At 45.6% G+C, this 6,327-nt stretch overlaps 1 protein-coding gene across 1 annotated transcript in view; it reads left to right on the top strand.

Moving 5' to 3' along the window:
* Window positions 1–6,327, top strand: part of ABCA3 (ATP binding cassette subfamily A member 3) — an 899,850-nt gene that overhangs the window by 730,397 nt on the left and 163,126 nt on the right. The window lies entirely within an intron of this gene.

Below are 6,327 nucleotides of genomic sequence, written 5' to 3'. Positions count from 1 at the left end.
CTGGTCATGGTATTACAGAGTAAGGAACAATTGTATACCAATCTTATATCTTGAGTTGGGTTATAAGTAGGGATATATAGTAATACAGAATTGTCTGTAGCTTCTTTTTATATGTAAGGTAGAACTCCAGCCTTACGTTTTTTTAAATGAATGAGTCAGGGATTTGCTGTAAGTGCTTTGTATTGGAAACACCGCTCCAGGTAGTTGTACTCTACTATGCAATTTCACACACTGCTCCATCTCTCCACAAGGGTGCCAACCCAGCTTGTCAACTGCACACAGTGATCTAGAAGAAATACCCTGAACAGCTGCACACCTCAATATACAGAACACACAGTGTGGGAAAGAAGGAACAGCTTGATACGTTTTACAAACAGGTTGACGCATTTCATGCTTCCTCTAGCTCTTAAAGTGTTACTAGGCAAGGGAGGTGTTGGGCGCTTGTGCCAAGGGAAAGGACCCCAGTGCAGCAACAGATGATAAATTGAGACGATCAGGGACTGCTGGAGGCTAAGCTCTACAGGTGCTGATGTAACTCAGGGCAGCTCTGGCAGGCAAAAGACTGAAATCCCGCTGACCAAACCAGGAAGAAAAACAGGCGCCGCTGAGTGTAGCATAAAAATTTATTATTTATGAACCGCAAGCCTACCGGAAGTGACGTAACGCGTTTTGGAGCATGCGTACTGGGCTCCTTCCTCAGTAGCCCAGTACGCATGCTCCGAAACATGTTGCGTCGCTTCCGGTAGGCTTGCGGTTCACCGCAGCCACCACCCGATCCAGCTCCTTCACGGTCCTTCCTGCATCGTCATCACCCGGCTGCGGGCCAGTCGGTATGCGGACATACTAACACAGGAAGCGATTCAGGAATATGGACACAAGCTAATTCCCATGCGAGTTGCTATATAATTTCATGTAATAAATTTTTATGATACACTCAGCGGCGCCTGTTTTTCTTCCTGAAAGTGTTACTAAACCTACAACAGTAAAATCAGTCTGTATATGCAGTACAGCATGCTTGTTATACTTGCTGTGGAACCCAAGGGGTTAATCCTCTGCATTGTGTAAAAAGGCTGTTTGATCCTGTATGCACAGATCCTCCCTCTTCTTCCACTAACTCATGAGCAGGTTCAGATAAGAAAGAACCTTTGGAGTCAGGCTGCACATGCTCAGTTTGGTGTGTATTTCTAGAGAGGTTTTTTTTCCCCCCTTTGTTCTTGATCAAGTGTATGAGATCAGCACAGGACCAATCAGCACTGTGTAGACAGAGGGCCAGGGGTCCCGGATCCTGATAGGACAGCTGAATGAAAACTCCTCCTACAACCTTTATTAGGAACTGATAGAAGACTGCTATATACAGCTGATGAGAAAAGATATTGAGCGGTTTATGTCTACTAAAATACCGGAGACCAGATCTAGTGAATGCACAGTCCTGGGTTTAGTAACACTTAAAGGCCTCATGTACACTGCTGCTGATAAACAGACGTTTAGGAGCAGTTGGGTGTTTTTTTTCCAGCAGTCCATGAACTCTCCTCTAGGTTATCTTATCTGTCCGTGTACACTGAGTCGTTTAGAGGCAGTTGAGTTTAGTGGCATTTTTTTATAAATTAAAAAATGCGTTCGGACAGAGGTTTATTGGCATTTGACGCGCCAAAGGCTTGTAAACAGCGTGCAAACACGTCTAAAAACAATAACACGTTTATAAGTGTTTCATTTATAGGTGTTTTCAATGGGGATACACTTCTGACCATATTTCAATGTAAAAACTCTTCTAAACACCAACATCGCTAAATGCGGCATGTAAACACGGCAAAATGGACATTTTAACCATCGGTTACTAGCTGTCATGTTTCTCTGTTCAGGAGAGGTTTACAAATGTCCCGTGTACATGAAGCCTAATCCCCTGTTGTTTAGTTAGTTCAGTTAGTGGTTTAGTTGAGGCTCATTTATTTAGCATAACATGAGGCTAGAGTCCAATCTCAAAAACGTCCAGTGTCATCCAGCCAAGCTAATCTGCAGCTGAGCTATCGGTGACAAAAGCCATGGGGTCCACATTTTGGTAGCCACTTGTGAGGGGTATATGTAGCAATATGATAAGTGACTCAGTAATGGCAACTACTTGTGACAGATACACAGTATCTCACAAAAGGGAGTACACACCACATTTTTGTAAATATTTTATTCTATCTTTTCATGTGACAACACTGAAGAAATGTCACTTTGCTACAGTGTAAAGTAGTGAGTGTACAGCTTGTATAACAGTGGAAATTTGCTGTCCCCTCAAAATAACTCAACACACAGCCATTAATTTCTGAACCGCTGGCAACAAAAGTGAGTACACCCCATAAGTGTAAATCTCCAAATTGGGCCCAATTAGCCATTTTCCCTCCCCGTTGTCATGTGACTCATATAGTCTTACAAGGTCTCAGGTGTGAATGGGGAGCAGGTGTGTTACATTTGGTGTTATTGCTCTCACTCTCTCATATTGGTCACTGGAAGTTCAACATGGCACCTCATGGCAAAGAACTCTCTGAGGATCTGAAAAATACATTTGTTGCTCTACATAAAGATGGCCTAGGCCAGTGATGGCGAACCTTGGCACCCCAGATGTTTTGGAACTACATTTCCCGTGATGTTCATGCACTCTGCAGTGTAGTTAAGCATCATGGGAAATGTAGTTCCAAAACATCTGGGGTGCCAAGGTTTGCCATCACTGGCCTAGGCTATAAGAAGATTGCCAAGACCCTGAAACTGAGCTGCAGCATGGTGGCCAAGATCTTACAGCGGTTTAACAGGACAGGTTCCACTCAGAACAGGCCTTGTCATGGTCGACCAAAGAAGTTGAGTGCATGTGCCTAGTGTCATATCCAGAGGTTGTCTTTGGGGAAATAGAGTGCTGCCAGGGGTTGAAGGGGTGGGGAGTCAGCCTGTCAGTGCTCAGACCATTTGTCACACACTGCATCAAATTGGTCTGCACGGCTGTTGTCCCAGAAGGAAGCCTCTTCTAAAGATGATGCATAAGAAAGCCCGCAGTTTGCTGAGGACAAGCAGACTAAGGACATGGATTACTGGAACCATGTCCTGTGGTCAGATGAGACCAATATAAACTTATTTGTTTCAGATTGTGTCAAGCGTGTGTGGTGGCAACCAGGTGAGGAGTACAAAGACAAGTGTGTCTTGCCTACAGTCAAGCATGGTGGTGGGAGTGTCATGGTCTGGGGCTGCATGAGTGCTGCCAGCACTGGGGAGCTACAGTTCATTAAGGGAACCATGACTGCCAATGTACTGTGACATACTGAAGCAGAGCATGATCGGAGACTGGGCCACAAGCCAGTATTCCAACATAACCCCAAAAACACCTCCAAGATGACCACTGCCTTGTTAAGAAGGTAAAGGTTATAGACTGGCCAAGCATGTCTCAAGACCTAAATCCTATTGAGCATCTGTGGGGCATCCTCAAACTGAAGGTGGAGGAGCGCAAGGTCTCTAACATCTACCAGCTCCGTAATGTCGTCATGGAGGAGGACTCCATTGGCAACCTGTAAAGGTCTGGTGAATTCCATGCCCAAGAGGGTTAAGGCAGCGCTGGCAAATAATGATGGCCACACAAAATATTGACACTTTGGGACCAATTTGGACATTTTAACTTAGGGGTGTGCGCAATTTGGTTGCCAGAGCTTTAGACATTAATGGCTGTGTGTTGAGTTATTTTGAGGGGACAGCAAATCTACACCGCTACAATGTAAAGTAGTAAGTGAAGAAATGACACTTTGTTATACAAGCTGTACAGTGTTGTCACATGAAAAGATATAATATTTACAAAAGTGTGAGGGGTGTACTCACTCTTGTAAGATACTGTGTGTGTGTGTGTATATATATATATATAATATTAAATAATTTGCTAACAGCTCACAGAGGAGCTAGATTTCTTGCCAACTTTTAGGTTATTAAATAAAATTATTAAAATAATGATGGCCCAAAAGCATAAAAAAAATCTTCTAGATCACAGGCTGACATCTTTGCATCAATACACAAGTCTGCTACATGTTCTGAAGTATGCCGGGGATTCAGATAAACAACTTTCATCTTTTTTTTTTTTTAGATCAATTTAAATCTTAACATTCATCTGTTCCTGTTTCACAAAAACAAATGATCTTGTTTATCTCCGTATTTATCCAATAACATCACCACCCTCCGATTTACTATTACAGAAAACACTAAGGCAAGCTGAGCAAACATCATGTGCACTGAAACATATCTAGTACAAATATAAAGCAGCAAGCGTTCTAAGAGTCTGATTACATTTCCTTACTGTGAGATGTGGGCATGCAGAGTTATGTGTTGTCTTTTTTTTCTTCCCCTTTTGAGTTTAAAATGTATCCAACCCCAAAAATGTAATATATCATAGCTTACTAGTCCTTGGTGCTGTGGCTGCATTCCCATATCCCATCCCTGGATGGCTGTCACATGTCCACTGTTTCTATGGAGGTGGCCATGGTTGTCACTCTAGACCAGGGGTGCTCAACCTGTGACCTGCAACCTCAAACTAGGAAACTTCATGCCCATGCTCTGTGATAGTGGTTGCGATCTACTGGTTTCCAACCTGCCATCCCATAGCATTATAGTGCATGAAGCCGGCAGCTGTAGAAGCAGGCGGCTGCGGAGGGAGCAGGAGCCGCATAAGCTGATGCCTCCTCAATAGCACTAGCTCCTGTCCAAAGCAGAATGATAGAAAGTGCACTTCGCCTGGGTCCTTTCTAGAAGCCTGGAGAGTGATACCAGCAGAAGCTGGTAGAGGAGAGGGTCAGTGTAAACATCTCATACACTGCACTTTTGCAATGGACATATTAGCACTTCTAAAAAAGGGTTATTTGGCTGCTTTGACACTGATCTGTAGGTGCACCTGGGGCTTTCATGCAGGCTAGCTGCACTGAGCAACAAGCTTCTATTATATCCTAAGGGTTTGGTGTGCTTTAGAAAGTACATCATACCCGCACAATGTACAGCAGTGGCCAAAGGTTTTGAGAATGACACAAATAATAATTTCTCTATCGTTCATTGACGGACGCAGCTCCATATTCTTCTTAACCATTGGGTTATGCTGCCCCCTACAGGAGTAGGACATTAGGCAGGAAAGAACTTTACCATGCCTATGGGCAGTCCCTGAAGGCATACATCCACTCACTCTGCTATAGGATTCAGTTTGTTTCTGCCTAGTTTAGGAGTAGGACTTAGTTCATGGCTGGGATTTCGGTCTCAGCTTGTTTTTTTTTATTTTAAAAAGAACATATGTTAAAATTTTAAATCTGCAATCAACATCCGGACTCAGTTTTGGACTCGATAGCTTAGATCCTTTATATTAATCCTATATTAAGGCTTACCTATAGGTGCTATAAATATCTCCTAAACTTGCACCGTTTAGGAGATATTTACAGTGCAAACTGCCGATGACGTCATCGGCGCAGGCGCTCTGAGGGAACGGCCACCCGTGCCGTTCCTTCAGAGCTCAGTGCCGTGAACGGCGGCTCCCGCGCGCAGGCGCGGGAGTGATGTAATCGCGCCTCCGGCCATTTAGATGGCCGGAGGACGCGAACCCGAAAGCAGGACATGTCGCCGTCCTGTCGCTGAGGTGGCGGCACGGCGGGGGCTTCGTTTTAAGGTAAGTACTACATAATGAGCTAGTATGCGATGCATACTAGCTCATTATGCCTTTCTCTTTACAGGGCTTTTTTTCTCTCGTTTTTTTTTTCGACTTTACTTCCTCTTTAAGGTCTCACAGTCCGGCTAGCGAGCATGTGTAGGTTATAGCCCCACGCTAGGCCTCACCACGACAGAGCCCCAATGGACGGGGGCTGGCCCTCGAGCAAAACACCTCGCCGGGACGGACACGACCTGGTTCGGCCTGAGTCGCAGAGTGCCCCTTGGCCGTCAGCACCCCCACCCTGAGTGGAGAGGTAATCTGTCACCCCCACCCAATTGTCGTTGGTATGGTGAGTAGTGTCTCCCCATAGCTCTTGCGGTCTCGGGGTGGACATGGGCCCCTCCTTGGGGTGGTCGTACCCCTGGGTTCCCTTCCATTACCTCCAGCCCCTTTAACAGTCACAGTGGTCTTTTGGCCCCAACCTACTCCCATGCCTGCCCCCCCCCCGGGGGGTTAGGTTAGGTAGGAGCTGGCTTAGCCACTTGCTCCAGTAAGGGGGGTGAATGCAGTTGCTGCTGTCCGGATCGCAAACAGGGGGTTTTTGAGCAAGTTCCCAACCCCCTGGGGGTTAGTGACTGGGGCAGGGATGTTCTTTGGCTCCCTGCGGTGGTTATAGGCTTGGAGGGAGC

The sequence above is a fragment of the Pelophylax lessonae genome (genome assembly GCF_965119305.1).
Source record: "Pelophylax lessonae genome assembly, chromosome: 6".
In the NCBI taxonomy this organism is placed as follows: Eukaryota; Metazoa; Chordata; class Amphibia; order Anura; family Ranidae; genus Pelophylax; species Pelophylax lessonae.
The sequence above is the reverse complement of the archived record's forward strand: the minus strand, read 5'-3'. Positions and strand labels throughout refer to the sequence as shown.